This window comes from Haliotis rubra, unplaced genomic scaffold (genome assembly GCF_003918875.1).
Source record: "Haliotis rubra isolate DU_JTF1 unplaced genomic scaffold, ASM391887v1 Scf1778, whole genome shotgun sequence".
In the NCBI taxonomy this organism is placed as follows: domain Eukaryota; kingdom Metazoa; phylum Mollusca; class Gastropoda; order Lepetellida; family Haliotidae; genus Haliotis; species Haliotis rubra.
The window spans coordinates 22596-42167 of NW_025765756.1; positions in this window are offsets into that span (position 1 = coordinate 22596).

Here is a 19572-nt window from a genome sequence, read left to right on the forward strand (position 1 = left end):
GATGTTCATGCGCCAATATGAAATCCTTCCAGAGGGGCACGAGTCGCTATTCGGCTTGTCCCGGAATAACACGAGTTGGTCACGAATGGGTTGTTTATACTAGAAATCCAATTAAACATATTCCTAAAATTCTTAATAATTTCTGGTCATACTATATATATAGCACAGCATGGTGTTGTGTGTATAGCACAGCATCGTGTTGTATATATAGCTGTAACATCTATATATTTTACTTAGTATTTTTATTTCTGCCTTCCCTGTTGGTGAAACACTCCAGGTACCACAGAGTCAGGAACTGCTTTTAAATCGAATACTTTAGATGACAGATAAAATAAAAGCTGAAAACAAGGAACAAACTTGCAGACTTCTGAACAAAACGATTTAGTAACAGGAAATACAGATTTCTATGCCACAAAACAAACTCATATTCACCATTCACACATATATTATGACAAGATATTTAAAGCACTGAAGACGGAGACAGATAAACAGTTAATAACTTATACATTTGAAACCAACATTAAGAATCTTATTCTCATCAAACAGAGGGTGATACATCTTCTACTTGGTATTACACTTATTCATGGAAGGGGTAGTATCCTATAGTGGTTACCGCGTTCGTTCGTGACGCCGAGGACCTGGGTTCGATTCCCAACATGGACACAATGTGTGAAGCCCATCTCTGGTGTTCCCCGTAAAACTAAACTCAATCACTCACTCACTATTCATGGAATTGCTACTATGATGAATAGTATTTTCAATACAACTAATCGTTCAATAAACTAATAAAACATAACTGAGAGTCAGAAACCTTACATCTGTATCTTAAGCTGTACGTATTATTTTCTGTTTCCCATTCCACCGCCCGTCATGAATTTTCATTCCAACGTGAAATAACAAAATGTTTCCAATCTCTGCAGTCCCGGGAATGCATACCCTGGTGCAATACAAAACACTCTACCCTTACACACTCATTAAAATCCAAGATAACTGGATATTTCATTATTTATGTTTAAAAATTGTTTCACCAAGTGATTTAAAGTAAATAATATCACTTAATAAGTTATACAATTGGTTTTTTATTTATTTTTTAATATTTATGTTTAATATCACACCAGAAATGGGCGTCACAAATTGTACCCATGCAGGGGATCGAACAGGGTCTTCCCCGTGTGGAGCAAAATAGAATCTACCAGCACACTTACTTGATTCATAGTTTGCCACGTGGCGTTCTTGTCTGGATAAGACTTTATTATTTACATCTGGAACAGCTGGAGGTATTAAGGTATTAAGAAACCCAAACACTTACACTGTCACCAACAACTGAATACAAGTAGGTGCATACAAACTGTGTGCTGTATACTTAATACCACATCTTTGGTAAGCTGGTTTCAAACTGATATCCTTCCTGACACGTTTATTATGCTACAATGAAGTGGTGGTATGTGACCTTGAGCACAGGCTGGTCAACATTACCTCCGTTCACCCAGCAGTGGATGGGTACCCGGTGGGATAAGACTAAGTCATGTGACTGCAAACCTTCTAGCGCCTTACAGGCAGCTTGGGTAACCAGGGTAATAATGCCTTCTTAGTTCTTTGGGCATACACAAGTGCGTGGATACATTTATAAATGTCCATCATTATTATCATGTTGTTTTTGTATTAAGCAAAACAATTCATACTCTAAAAACAAGGAAGTGTTTCATTTTAAATTAGACAGTAAACTTACAAAGATCACAATTGTAAGTTTCATTTTAAATTAGTGATTGAAATTCTTTGAATAATGCTATTTAAATCATCCTAACTTAGCATCCTGTGTACTAGAAAACGTTTTGGAGAATACTGGAGTCCAGCCAGTCTCTTGTAAGAAACTGTTTCTGCCTCTTCAGAAAACGTTGGAGGCCTAACTGTATGAATTAAGTACATACTTATAGACATTTAAACTAAAACTTATATTTTCCAGCTGGAGACCTGTCATCACACACTCAATGTTCTGTGTATGCAAAGTTAGATGATTCAAATACCCTTTGAGAGGCGGAATAATCCCTAAATAGTCCATAAAAAATAGATACAATTTATAAATATTGCTGAACTCAGCAATGATAAGACAGTATGCAGAAATATGAATTGTGTCATAAACTCACATTATCAACCATTGGTTTGTGTGCAATAAAGTGTGTTACACAACACCGCCAGTAGACACGACACTCACTCACTCACAATATCAACCACTACCTGGTGTACACCAGATTGTATTACACCAGATTGTATTATCAACCACTGATTTGTGTGCATTAAATTGTATTACACAGCATCGCCATTAGATACAACACTCACTCACAATATCAACCACTGGTTGGTGTGCAGGAGATTGTATTACACAGAACCTCCAGTAGAAACAACTCTCACTCATTCACTCACTCACTCACAATATCAACCACTGGTTGGTGTGCAGGAGATTGTATTACACAGCACCTCCAGTAGAAACAACTCTCACTCTTTCACTCACTCACTCACAATATCAACCACTGGTTGGTGTGCAGGAGATTGTATTACACAGCATCTCCAGTAGAAACAACTCTCACTCATTCACTCACTCACTCACAATATCAACCACTGGTTGGCGTACACGAGATTGTATTACACAGCAACTCCAGTAGAAACAACACTCACTCACTCACTCACTCACTCACAATATCAACCACTGGTTGGCGTACACGAGATTGTATTACACAGCACCGCTAGTAGTTACAACACTCACTCACTCACTCAGACTATCAACCACTGGTTTATGTGCATTAAATTGTATTACACAGCATCGCCATTAGATACAACACTCACTCACAATATCAACCACTGGTTGGTGTGCAGGAGTTTGTATTACACAGCATCTCCAGTACATACACCACTCACTCACTCACTCACAATATCAACCACTGGTTGGTGTGCAGGAGTTTGTATTACACAGCATCTCCAGTACATACACCACTCACTCACTCAATCACTCACAATATCAACCACTGGTTGGTGTGCACGAGTTTGTATTACTCAGCATCTCCAGTACATACCCCACTCACTCACTCAATCACTCACAATATCAACCACTGGTTGGTGTGCACGAGTTTGTATTACTCAGCATCTCCAGTACATACACCACTCACTCACTCAATCACTCACAATATCAACCACTGGTTGGTGTGCAGGAGTTTGTATTACACAGCATCTCCAGTACATACACCACTCACTCACTCAATCACTCACAATATCAACCACTGGTTGGTGTGCACGAGTTTGTATTACTCAGCATCTCCAGTACATACACCACTCACTCACTCAATCACTCACAATATCAACCACTGGTTGGTGTGCACGAGTTTGTATTACACAGCATCTCCAGTACATACCCCACTCACAATATCAACCACTGGTTGGTGTGCAGGAGTTTGTATTACACAGCATCTCCAGTACATACACCACTCACAATATCAACCACTGGTTGGTGTGCACGAGTTTGTATTACACAGCATCTCCAGTACATACATCACTCACTCATTCACTCACTCACTCACAATATCAACTACTGGTTGACGTGCACGAGATTTTATTACACAGCATCTCCAGTACATACACCACTCACTCACTCAATCACTCACACTATCAACCACTGGTTAGTGTGCACGAGATTGTATTACACAGCATCTCCAGTACATACACCACTCACTCACTCACTCAATCACAATATCAACTACTGGTTGGTGTCCACGAGATTTTATTACACAGCATCTCCAGTACATACACCACTCACTCACTCACTCACTCACTCACACTATCAACCACTGGTTGGTGTGCACGAGATTGTATTACACAGCATCTCCAGTACATACACCACTCACTCACTCACTCACTCACTCACACTATCAACCACTGGTTGGTGTGCACGAGATTGTATTACACAGCATCTCCAGTACATACACCACTCACTCACTCACTCACTCACTCACACTATCAACCACTGGTTGGTGTGCACGAGATTTTATTACACAGCATCTCCAGTACATACACCACTCACTCACTCACTCACTCACTCACACTATCAACCACTGGTTGGTGTGCACGAGATTTTATTACACAGCATCTCCAGTACATACACCACTCACTCACTCACTCACTCACACTATCAACCACTGGTTGGTGTGCACGAGATTGTATTACACAGCATCTCCAGTACATACACCACTCACTCACTCACTCACTCACTCACACTATCAACCACTGGTTGGTGTGCAGGAGATTATTACACAGCATCTCCAGTACATACACCACTCACTCATTCACTCACTCACTCACACTATCAACCACTGGTTGGTGTGCACGAGATTTTATTACACAGCATCTCCAGTACATACACATCACTCACTCACTCACTCACTCACTCACTCACACTATCAACCACTGGTTGGTGTGCACGAGATTGTATTACACAGCATCTCCAGTACATACACCACTCACTCAATCACTCACACTATCAACCACTGGTTGGTGTGCAGGAGATTGTATTACACAGCATCTCCAGTACATACACCACTCACTCACTCACTCACTCACTCACACTATCAACCACTGGTTGGTGTGCACGAGATTTTATTACACAGCATCTCCAGTATATACACCACTCACTCACTCACTCACTCACTCACTCACACTATCAACCACTGGTTGGTGTGCAGGAGATTGTATTACACAGCATCTCCAGTACATACACCACTCACTCAATCACTCACACTATCAACCACTGGTTGGTGTGCAGGAGATTGTATTACACAGCATCTCCAGTACATACACCACTCACTCACTCACTCACTCACTCACACTATCAACCACTGGTTGGTGTGCACGAGATTTTATTACACAGCATCTCCAGTACATACACCACTCACTCACTCACTCACTCACTCACACTATCAACCACTGGTTGGTGTGCACGAGATTTTATTACACAGCATCTCCAGTACATACACCACTCACTCACTCAATCACTCACAATATCAACTACTGGTTGGCGTACACGAAATTTTATTACACAGCATCTCCAGTACATACACCACTCACTCACTCAATCACTCACAATATCAACTACTGGTTGGCGTACACGAGATTTTATTACACAGCATCTCCAGTACATACACCACTCATTACACAGCATCTCCACTCACCACTCACTCACAATATCAATCTACTGGTTGGCGTACACGAGATTTTATTACACAGCATCTCCAGTACATACACCACTCACACTCATTCAATCACTCACTCACAATATCAACTACTGGTTATGTACACGAGATTTTATTACACAGCATCTCCAGTACATACACCACTCACTCATTCACTCACTCACTCACAATATCAACTACTGGTTATGTACACGAGATTTCATTACACAGCATCTCCAGTACATACACCACTCACTCACTCACTCCAATCACTCACAATATCAACTACTGGTTGGCGTACACGAGATTTTATTACACAGCATCTCCAGTACATACACCACTCACTCACTCACTCACTCACAATATCAACTACTGGTTAGTGTGCACGAGATTTTATTACACCGCATCTCCAGTACATACACCACTCACTCACTCACTCACTCACTCACAATATCAACTACTGGTTATGTACACGAGATTTTATTACACAGCATCTCCAGTACATACACCACTCACTCACTCAATCACTCACAATATCAACTACTGGTTTGTGTGCACCAGATTGTATTACACAGCATCTCCAGTACATACACCACACACTCATTCACTCACTCACTCACAATATCAACTACTGGTTGGCGTACACGAGATTTTATTACACAGCATCTCCAGTACATACACCACTCACTCAATCACTCACTCACAATGTCAACTACTGGTTTGTGTGCACCAGATTGGATTACACAGCATCTCCAGTACATACACCACTCACTCATTCACTCACTCACTCACAATATCAACTACTAGTTGGCGTACACGAGATTTTATTACACAGCATCTCCAGTACATACACCACTCACTCACTCACTCACTCACCATATCAACTACTGGTTGGTGTGCAGGAGTTTGTATTACACAGCATCTCCAGTACATACACCACTCACTCACTCAATCACTCACAATATCAACTACTGGTTGGCGTACACGAAATTTTATTACACAGCATCTCCAGTACATACACCACTCACTCACTCAATCACTCACAATATCAACTACTGGTTGACGTACACGAGATTTTATTACAAAGCATCTCCAGTACATACACCACTCACTCATTCACTCACTCACTCACAATATCAACTACTGGTTGGCGTACACGAGATTTTATTACACAGCATCTCCAGTACATACACCACTCACTCACTCAATCACTCACTCACAATATCAACTACTGGTTGGCGTACACGAGATTTTATTACACAGCATCTCCAGTACATACACCACTCACTCATTCACTCACTCACTCACAATATCAACTACTGGTTGGCGTACACGAGATTTTATTACACAGCATCTCCAGTACATACACCACTCACTCACTCAATCACTCACTCACAATATCAACTACTGGTTGGCGTACACGATATTTCATTACACCGCATCTCCAGTACATACACCACTCACTCACTCAATCACTCACAATATCAACTACTGGTTGGCGTACACGAGATTTTATTACACAGCATCTCCAGTACATACACCACTCACTCACTCACTCAATCACAATATCAACTACTGGTTAGTGTGCACGAGATTTTATTACACCGCATCTCCAGTACATACACCACTCACTCACTCAATCACTCACTCACAATATCAACTACTGGTTGGCGTACACGAGATTTTATTACACAGCATCTCCAGTACATACACCACTCACTCACTCAATCACTCACAATATCAACTACTGGTTTGTGTGCACCAGATTGTATTACACAGCATCTCCAGTACATACACCACACACTCATTCACTCACTCACTCACAATATCAACTACTAGTTGGCGTACACGAGGTTTTATTACACAGCATCTCCAGTACATACACCACTCACTCAATCACTCACTCACAATGTCAACTACTGGTTTGTGTGCACCAGATTGGATTACACAGCATCTCCAGTACATACACCACTCACTCATTCACTCAATCACTCACAATATCAACTACTGGTTGGCGTACACGAGATTTTATTACACATCATCTCCAGTACATACACCACTCACTCACTCACTCACTCACTCACAATATCAACTACTGGTTGGCGTACACGAGATTTTATTACACAGCATCTCCAGTATATACACCACTCACTCACTCAATCTCAATATCAACCAGTGGTTGGCGTACACAAGATTTTATTACACAGCATCTCCAGTACATACACCACTCACTCACTCAATCACTCACTCACAATATCAACTACTGGTTGGCGTACACGAGATTTTATTACACAGCATCTCCAGTATATACACCACTCACTGACTCAATCTCAATATCAACCACTGGTTGGTGTGCACCAGATTGTATTACACAGCATCTCCAGTACATACACCACTCACTCACTCAATCACTCACTCACACTATCAACTACTGGTTGGTGTGCACGAGATTTATTACACAGCATCTCCAGTACATACACCACTCACTCATTCACTCACTCACTCACAATATCAACTACTGGTTGGCGTACACGAGATTTTATTACACAGCATCTCCAGTACATACACCACTCACTCACTCAATCACTCACTCACAATATCAACTACTGGTTGGCGTACACGATATTTCATTACACCGCATCTCCAGTACATACACCACTCACTCACTCAATCACTCACAATATCAATTACTGGTTGGCGTACACGAGATTTTATTACACAGCATCTCCAGTACATACACCACTCACTCACTCACTCAATCACAATATCAACTACTGGTTAGTGTGCACGAGATTTTATTACACCGCATCTCCAGTACATACACCACTCACTCACTCAATCACTCACTCACAATATCAACTACTGGTTGGCGTACACGAGATTTTATTACACAGCATCTCCAGTACATACACCACTCACTCACTCAATCACTCACAATATCAACTACTGGTTTGTGTGCACCAGATTGTATTACACAGCATCTCCAGTACATACACCACTCACTCATTCACTCACTCACTCACAATATCAACTACTGGTTGGCGTACACGAGATTTTATTACACAGCATCTCCAGTACATACATCACTCACTCACTCACTCACTCACACTATCAACCACTGGTTGGTGTGCACCAGATTGTATTACACAGCATCTCCAGTACATACACCACTCACTCAATCACTCACACTATCAACTACTGGTTGGTGTGCAGGAGTTTGTATTACACAGCATCTCCAGTACATACACCACTCACTCACTCAATCACTCACACTATCAACCACTGGCTGGTGTGGACCTGACTGTGTTGCACAGCACGCAAGTAGATGCAACACTCTCTCACTCACAATATCAACCACTACCTGGTGTACACCAGATTGCATTACACAGGACCTCCAGTAGATACAACACTCACTCACTCACAATATCAACCACTGGTTTCTGTGCATAAAATTGTATTACACAGCATCGCCAGTACATACGAGGGACAGTCAAAAAGTAGTGAGCCTGACCTAGTAAATGATACAAATGCAGCTGTTTTTATGTTCTATTTTTCTACATGTTATCTGTCAACCTCAAGCAAATTGGTTTTGCTACGTTCCAGCCTTACGATCCCCATTTTGTTTGAAATATTATCTTGGTACCCCCCAAAAGCGCAAAATCTGCAATAAATGCACCACAAACTTCAGGTTACAAAATATGCAAGAAACATTTTGTGTGTTTGAGATAGGTAGACGTCCGCTAGAAGCAAACTTAGATATTGAAGTGGATAAAAAAGCAATTTGAAAGTACAATCGCTTGTTAAAGTGATTCCCCTTTCATGTTTACTGAAACAGCTTGTTTGGGAGGCACTACCCACCCCCGTTCAGTCGACGAATTCATAAGGACATAACATATTCTAATGTTTTCACTTTTTCACACATGATGCTAACGGTTCAAAGTACATACTGAATGGTAACACAAGTGTCAACTCTCAGTATATTGTAAACAGGGCCAGCTTGAATATCTGGACACAATGTTTTTGAAAGACTAAAATGGGTGTGTCCTTAAAAAAACCCATCCCTGTCTAAACATAAATCAAGCAATCCAAATCTTTGAATGTTGATTATGACAGGAAGTAATCCAATACTATACTAACATATTTTATATGACATTATCTGAGGGCATACCATTATCCAAGAGGTACTAAATGACGGATCGTTTTTCATTTTCTGCATTTTTTCTCAAATATTATACCCCAATGTGTTGTGATGACTAATATCTCGTTTATCACATTACCCACATATGTGAACTGTTTTATACGACTTTGCTAATGATTCCTACAAACTAAAATGGAAGCTTTTCAAACATTGGACATCGAGAATATAGTTAGGATCACTACTTTTTGACAGAGGCTCGTACACCACTCACTCACACAATCACTCACACTATCAACCACTGGTTAGTGTGCACGAGATTGCATTACACAGCACCTCCAGTAGATACAACACTCACTCACTCACAATATCAACCACTGATTCGTGTGTACGAGATTGTATTACACAGCACGGCCAGTAGTTACAACACTCATTCACTCACTCACTCACTCACTCACTCACTCACTCAGACTATCAACCACTGGTTTCTGTGCATAAAATTTTATTACACAGCATTGCCACTACATACACCACTCACTCACACAATCACTCACACTATCAACCACTGGTTGGTGTACACGAGATTGTATTACACAGCACGGCCAGTAGTTACAACACTCACTCACTCACTCAGACTATCAACCACTGGTTGGTGTGCATAAAATTGTATTACACAGCACCGCCAGTAGATACAACGCTCACTCATTCACTCACTCACTCACAATATCAACCACTTGTTGGCGTGCACCAGATTGTGTTACACAGCACCCCCGGTAGATACAACGCTCACTCATTCACTCACTCACTCACAATATCAACCAGACCTTGAAACAAATATACCCTTTAGAGCCCATGCAAGTCTAGATTATATGGCGAGTACATTACCACAGGTTCAGGTATACAGACCTTGAAACAAATATACCCTTTAGAGCCCATGCAAGTCTAGATTATATGGCGAGTACATTACCACAGGTTCAGGCATATAGACCTTCAAACAAATATACCCTTTAGAGCCCATGCAAGTCTAGACTATATGGCGAGTACATTACCACAGGTTCAGGCATATAGACCTTGAAACAAATATACCCTTTAGAGCCCATGCAAGTCTAGATTATATGGCGAGTACATTACCACAGGTTGAAGCATACAGACCTTGAAACTAATATACCCTTTAGAGCTCATGCAAGTCTAGACTATATGGCGAGTACATTACCACAGGTTCAGGCATATAGACCTTGAAACAAATATACCCTTTAGAGCCCATGCAAGTCTAGATTATATGGCGAGTACATTACCACAGGTTGAAGCATATAGACCTTCTAACAAATATACCCTTTAGAGCCCATGCAAGTCTAGACTATATGGCGAGTACATTACCACAGGTTCAGGCATATAGACCTTCAAACAAATATACCCTTTAGAGCCCATGCAAGTCTAGATTATATGGCGAGTACATTACCACAGGTTGAAGCATACAGACCTTGAAACTAATATACCCTTTAGAGCCACTGCAAGTCTAGACTATATGGCGAGTACATTACCACAGGTTCAGGCATATAGACCTTGAAACAAATATACCCTTTAGAGCCCATGCAAGTCTAGATTATATGGCGAGTACATTACCACAGGTTCAGGCATACAGACCTTGAAACAAATATACCCTTTAGAGCACATGCAAGTCTAGACTATATGGCGAGTACATTACCACAGGTTCAGGCATACAGACCTTGAAACAAATATACCCTTTAGAGCACATGCAAGTCTAGATTATATGGCGAGTACATTACCACAGGTTCAGGCATACAGACCTTGAAACAAATATACCCTTTAGAGCCCATGCAAGTCTAGATCTATATGGCGAGTACATTACCACAGGTTCAGGCATACAGACCTTCAAACAAATATACCATTAAGAGCCCATGCAAGTCTAGACTATATGGCGAGTACATTACCACAGGTTCAGGCATATAGACCTTGAAACAAATATACCCTTTAGAGCCCATGCAAGTCTAGACTATATGGCAAGAAGTCGACGACCCAATCAAAAACACGTTTTTTCGGGTTATGGGGGTATAGTTTCAAACTGGCGACTCTATTCCGGACTCAGTTTTGAAAAGCGTTCTGAGATACATCTGAATTCAACATTTCAGCCCTGTACAAAAGAATATCCTTGATTGTTTAAGAGAAGATCGACATGGTATGGCAGTACGTTCCGCTGGTTATGACTCGTGAAGATCCGGGTTAGGATTGATCTTCAACAATCCATGCTTGTCTACCCGTGAAGATCCCGGTTCGAACTGGTCTTCAGAAACCCATGCTTGTCGTAAGAGGCAACTAACGAGATCAGGTTTACACATGTCATCGTATTCCAATTGCGTGAATCGATGCTCATGCTGTTGATCACTGGATTGTCTGGTCTAAACTCGATTATTTACAGACATCTGTCATTTAGCTGGTGAGTGCGGCGTTAAACAACGACCAGACCAACTCACTAACCCACTGGTTATGCAGTGTATCTTCAGAGTTTTGTCCCATGTGTTATAGGGACTAATTCAGGACAGCCATCGTCCAAATATTTAAAAAAGTAAAAACTATGTACTCATGACATGTGAGACTTTATTGTAATCATTTACATGGTGCTAATCTGTATTCTATGCAATCCTTATCACTTCTGCAGTGAAACATTGACTTGTCAGGCAATTAATTACTGTATATGACATTTATAACCTAAATTGGTCATCCCCCTTGGCCGTGTCTGCCATCACATGAACTGGTCAAGGAAGTGCTATTGTTTTTCTATCTGTCCATTGTTGAGTCGTCACCTGTTCATTGTTGTCAAAAAACTGTACAATATATATGCTCACATATACATTGTCAAAGAAAACACAGAGTACGAGTCCGGTACTCCGACAGCCTGTGTAGGACGACCACGAGCAGGATAATGCCGTTCGTAGGAAACGCTCGCCTCATTTATGTCTTGTGTATTTGTTTGTCATGTAACTAAAGAAGTTTGAACTCAACGGATTCCTTCGTCTTGTCAACGTATTGTACGTACACTTCATCTTAAACATGAGCTAATTCCCCAGTCGACGGATATCCACGCGTTGACTCATGGAAGCGACAGATGGCGATCATTTTGACGTATTTGACCGTGCATCCGGTCGTCCTGAATAACCCGTGTGGTGCCATGATGAGGAAACACATTCGCGCTCCTGGCCTGATGAATGACGCTCTGATTGGTCAGATACAAGGTCAGTCTGACGTGACTCGCTATGGGATCTCCTGAGATCTTAATATGAGTACAGTGAAGCCTCGTTAATCCGGACGGTTGCGTTTCTCGGCAAATTCGTCCGGATTGCGAATAGTCCGGACTACTGAATCAAGACCCAAGTTGCTTCCCTTACTATTAAAAAAACGACACGAAACTGGATAAAACAAATAAGCATTTAATGTAAAGCTTATTGAATTCATCACATCAATAATTTTACCGAGTGACATCCGCATGTTGATCCGACATGTCTGATCACGTCCTTCCTCAGCACAGGTGAGGTAATGTCTAACAAGCGATCTATTGTAGTATGCCATGAATGTCCCAATTATTCCTGCATCCATCGGTTGAATATGAGACGTGGTATTTGGTCACATTTCGCAAAGTTAGCGAAGCACACTTGTGACTTGCAGCGTTGTCGTAAAGCAAAATCACTTCAAGTCCACGTGACCGCATCTGTCTGTCAAAGTACATTAACCAATCACAAAACAGCTCACTTGTCATCCACGCCTTTGTATTGTGGTGAACACGACTTACAGCGTCCGGACTGTGAAGCAGTTTACTGTTTATTTTACTGATTGGTGACAGCTCCATGACAGTCGTTAGTAGTGTCTACCCTATGTCAGCTAATTCAGTCTCCAGATATTAGTAAAATATTTAACACGTTTCTTTATGTATTTGTTCCTAAACGAGTCTGTAAATAGAGCAGGACTATTGCCACAGCTCTCCATCCCCTTATTGGTTTAGTAATTACTTGAGTATTTATGATACACAGTAATGTAACCAAGGTTGGACACGGTCCACTGCCATGCTCAGATCGTTATATGTACTCCCGCTGGACGACATTGTTTCCTCGTTTCGAGAAGACATGCCTGATTCCACATCTTCAACGATCAAACGCATAGCAAATACTTCCCGTTTCTAAGTACCCTAGGACGTTTCCCGTTGATTTAGGCATTAATGTATGTGCAATTATCTCAAGGAAAGACTAGAACACCAGGATTAGTAAATACCGACATTAGGGAAAGACTAGAACACCAGTATTAGTGAATACCGACATTAGGGAAAGACTGGAACACCAGTATTAGTGAATACCGACATTAGGGAAAGACTGGAACACAAGGATTAGTGAATACCAACCTTAAGGAAAGACTGGAACACAAGGATAAGTGAATACCGACCTTAGGAAAAGACTGGAACACCAGGATTAGTGAATACCGACCTTACGGAAAGACTGGAACACCAGGATTAGTGAATACCGACCTTAGGGAAAGACTAGAACACAAGGATTAGTGAATGGCGACATTAGGGAAAGACTGGAACACCACGATTTGTGAATACCGACATTAGGGAAAGACTAGAACACCAGGATTAGTGAATACCGACCTTAGGGAAAGACTAGGACACCACGATTAGTGAATACCGACATTAGGGAAAACTGTAACACCACGATTAGTGAATACCGACCTTAGGGAAAGACTAGAACACAAGGATTAGTGAATACCGATTTTAGGGAAAGACTGGAACACCAGGATTAGTGAATACCGACCTTAGGGAAAGACTGGAACACAAGGATTAGTGAATACCGACCTCAGGGAAAGACTGGAACACAAGGATTAGTGAATACCGACATTAGGGAAAGACTGGAACACCAGGATTAGTGAATACTGACATTAGGGAAAGACTGGAACACCAGGATTAGTGAATACCGACATTAGGGAAAGACTAGAACACCAGGATTAGTGAATACCGACATCAGGGAAAGACTAGAACACCAGGATTAGTGAATACCGACATTAGGGAAAACTGTAACACCACGATTAGTGAATACCGACATTAGGGAAAGACTGGAACACAAGGATTAGTGAATACCGATTTTAGGGAAAGACTGGAACACCAGGATTAGTGAATACCGACCTTAGGGAAAGACTGGAACACAAGGATTAGTGAATACCGACCCGACACAACGAAAGAGGACTCTCAACCGCAGAGTGTATTTCAGTTACAATGAAATCACAATAACCGTTGGCATCAGACAACCATTTTGGAGATAACCTCGTCAAAGAGATATGACCTCACTCTGCAAGGTTTTAAAGAGGTGTACACCAAGGCCTAACATAATGTTGCGCGGGGGCTGGTAGACGGACATTCATAGTCAGGGAGAGGTATGTGGATCCTGGTGTCAAGAAGGGAAACTACTCTACATAATGTGCTACAGCGCCTTATGCCACTCCTCCCATGCAGCCGATACGGAGACTACTAAAATGTTCTTCAATAATGGCGATAGTGGAGAAACATAATTCATCAATTCGTTTCGAACAACCAAACAATGATCTGTATAGGATCATTCTTTCACAGCCAGGCACGGTCAGCTTATAAACAAACTTCCTTGATGAGTGAGGTACTTCATTAATTACAATATTCAAAACATTAGTCCGACATAATTACAATTTTCAGGTGAACATTTGACTGTCACCTTGAGCATTCGTTGACGCCTTCCAACATCAGTCATACTGGCACACTAGGGAAACATAATGTCTCACTGTATTTCCAATACTAAATATACTGGCACACTGGGAAAACGCGATATATTTCACTGTATGTACAATATTAATCATACTGGCACACTAGGGAAACACGATATGTTTCACTGTATTTACAATATTAATCATACTGTCACTCTAGGGAAACACGATATGTTTCGCTGTATTTACAATATTAATCATACTGGCACACTAGGGAAACACGATATGTTTCACTGTATTTACAATATTAATCATACTGGTTCTAGGGAAACAATATGTTTCACTGTATTTACAATATTAATCATACTGTCACTCTAGGGAAACACGATATGTTTCGCTGTATTTACAATATTAATCATACTGGCACACTAGGGAAACACAATATATTTCACTGTATTTACAATATTAATCATACTGTCACTCTAGGGAAACACGATATGTTTCGCTGTATTTACAATATTAATCATACTGGCACACTAGGGAAACATATTTCCTGTATTTACAATATTAATCGCTGATATGTTTCGCTTTACAATATTAATCATACTGGCACACAAGGGAAACACAATATATTTCACTGTATTTACAATATTAATCATACTGGCACGCTAGGGAAACACAATATGTTTCGCTGTATTTACAATATTAATCATACTGGCACACTAGGGAAACACAATATATTTCACTGTATTTACAATATTAATCATACTGGCACACTAGGGAAACACAATATATTTCACTGTAATTACAATATTAATCATACTGGCACACAAGGGAAACACAATATATTTCACTGTATTTACAATATTAATCATACTGGCACACTAGGGAAACACAATATGTTTCGCTGTATTTACAATATTAATCATACTGGCACACTAGGGAAACACAATATATTTCACTGTATTTACAATATTAATCATACTGGCACACTAGGGAAACACAATACATTTCACTGTATTTACAATATTAATCATACTGGCACACAAGGGAAACACAATACATTTCACTGTATTTACAATACTAATCATACTGGCACACTAGGGAAACACAATATGTTTCGCTGTATTTACAATATTAATCATACTGGCACACTAGGGAAACACAATATATTTCACTGTATTTACAATATTAATCATACTGGCACACTAGGGAAACAGAATATATTTCACTGTATTTACAATATTAATCATACTGGCACACTAGGGAAACACAATATATTTCACTGTATTTACAATATTAATCATACTGGCACACAAGGGAAACACAATATATTTCACTGTATTTACAATATTAATCATACTGGCACACTAGGGAAACACAATATGTTTCGCTGTATTTACAATATTAATCATACTGGCACACTAGGGAAACACAATATATTTCACTGTATTTACAATATTAATCATACTGTCACTCTAGGGAAAAACAATATATTTCACTGTATTTACAATATCAATCATACTGGCACACAAGGGAAACACAATATATTTCACTGTATTTACAATATTAATCATACTGTCACTCTAGGGAAACACAATATATTTCACTGTATTTACAATATTAATCATACTGGCACACAAGGGAAACACAATATATTTCACTGTATTTACAATATTAATCATACTGTCACTCTAGGGAAACACAATATATTTCACTGTATTTACAATATTAATCATACTGTCACTCTAGGGAAACACAATATATTTCACTGTATTTACAATATTAATCATACTGTCACTCTAGGGAAACACAATATATTTCACTGTATTTACAATATTAATCATACTGGCACACACGGGAAACACGATATGTTTCACTGTATTTACAATATTAATCATACTGTCACACAAGGGAAACACGATATATTTCACTGTATTTACAATATTAATCATACTGTCACTCTAGGGAAACACAATATATTTCACTGTATTTACAATATTAATCATACTGTCACTCTAGGGAAACACAATATATTTCACTGTATTTACAATATCAATCATACTGGCACACAAGGGAAACACAATATATTTCACTGTATTTACAATATTAATCACACTGTCACTCTAGGGAAACACAATATATTTCACTGTATTTACAATATTAATCATACTGGCACACAAGGGAAACACAATATATTTCACTGTATTTACAATATTAATCATACTGTCACTCTAGGGAAACACAATATATTTCACTGTATTTACAATATTAATCATACTGGCACACACGGGAAACACAATATATTTCACTGTATTTACAATATTAATCATACTGTCACTCTAGGGAAACACAATATATTTCACTGTATTTACAATATTAATCATACTGGCACACACGGGAAACACGATATGTTTCACTGTATTTACAATATTAATCATACTGGCACGCTAGGGAAGCACAATATATTATCTTGCCTCACACATAAATGTTGTTTTCTGATTGGCTGTGTGTTCTTCTATTATTTTCAATGTACCTGCTTACAAGCTTAAGCGAGTAACATTTTCTATGTACCCCTTTGGGAATACCGAACTCATTTCGTACTTCGTAGTAGTAATTCTTTCTCTCGAATAACAATAAATCACGCATGATGTACAGAAATTACCGATGTTATGCGAATGCAAATTGATGGAAGGGAGATAACTCTAAGTTTGTTTTTCTTGTCGTCTTGTCGTCTGGTACTCCATACTATGATCCAATACCCGTTCTTCAAACAGTTCAAAATTACCAAAAATTGAGGTGTTCGGTAAGATAAATACGTTGTTCACTGGTCCCTCGGGGCCCATGGGTTGATGTACCCTTGATGTTTGTTCATGTTCCTTGAGCCCGAATGCACATCGAGGGTACCTCATCCCATGGGCCCCGAGGGACCAGTGAACAACTTACATTGCTCTGTATTTACAATATTAATCATACTGGCACACAAGGGAAACACAATATATTTCACTGTATTTACAATATTAATCATACTGGCACACAAGGGAAACACAATATATTTCACCGTATTTACAATATTAATCATACTGGCACACAAGGGAAACACAATATATTTCACTGTATTTACAATATTAATGATGCTGGCGCACAAGGGAAACACAATATGTTTCACTGTATATACAATATAAATCATACTGGCACACAAGGGAAACACAATATATTTCACTGTATATACAATATAAATCATACTGGCACACAAGGGAAACATAATATATTTCACTGCATATACAATATTAATCATACTGGCACACAAGGGAAACACAATATATTTCACTGTATTTACAATATTAATGATGCTGGCACACAAGGGAAACACAATATATTTCACTGTATATACAATATAAATCATACTGGCACACAAGGGAAACACAATATATTTCACTGTATATATATAAATCATACTGGCACACAAGGAAACATAATATATTTCACTGCATATACAATATTAATCATACTGGCACACAAAGGAATATTTCACTGTATTTACAATATTAATGATGCTGGCACACAAGGGAAACACAATATATTTACACTGTATTTACAATATCAATCATACTGGCACACAAGGGAAACACAATATATTTCACTGTATTTACAATATCAATCATACTGGCACAATAAGGCAATATCAATCATATTTTCACTGTATTTACAATATCAATCATACTGGCACACAAGGGAAACACAATATATTTCACTGTATTTACAATATCAATCATACTGGCACACAAGGGAAACATAATATATTTCACTGTATTTACAATATTAATCATACTGGCACACAAGGGAAACAGAATGTATTTCACTGTATGTACAATATTAATGATACTGGCACACAAGGGAAACACAATATATTTCACTGTATTTACAATATTAATCATACTGGCACACAAGGAAAACACAATATATTTCATCATATTCTGACACTAAAGAAACACAACATATTTAACAGTACAAGTAAGAATTATATTGGCAAGAAAAGGAATATAAATATTCACAGATAATTGATTATAGTGGCACAATGAGGAAAGACGAATTACAATATGAACAGAACAAAAGCGCTGTCATCTCTCTTGGTGATCCATTCATATATACTGAGTCAAAAAAGAAACTTCATTCTTTCCTCAGGGCACTATAAAGTAACAAGATATGGTAAGATGGTTAAATTGGTATTATTTCATTGCTGAGATCTGTGTGATGTACACGATACACTGACAGTGCCATAATCAGTTCCATTAGGCTACACCGCCGTTCCAAAACATGGGTATACAGAATGTCAAGTCACAATATGGACGTCGAGAATGGAGATTGGAAGCCTGCAACCGATTTCGAATGGTCTGTGAGGACAGTCGACCTCTAAACATCTCAGCCCTGGTTCGTGTAGCCGGCAGAAATCTGTCACATAGGTGACGTAGGACGATTTGACGGTCTTCT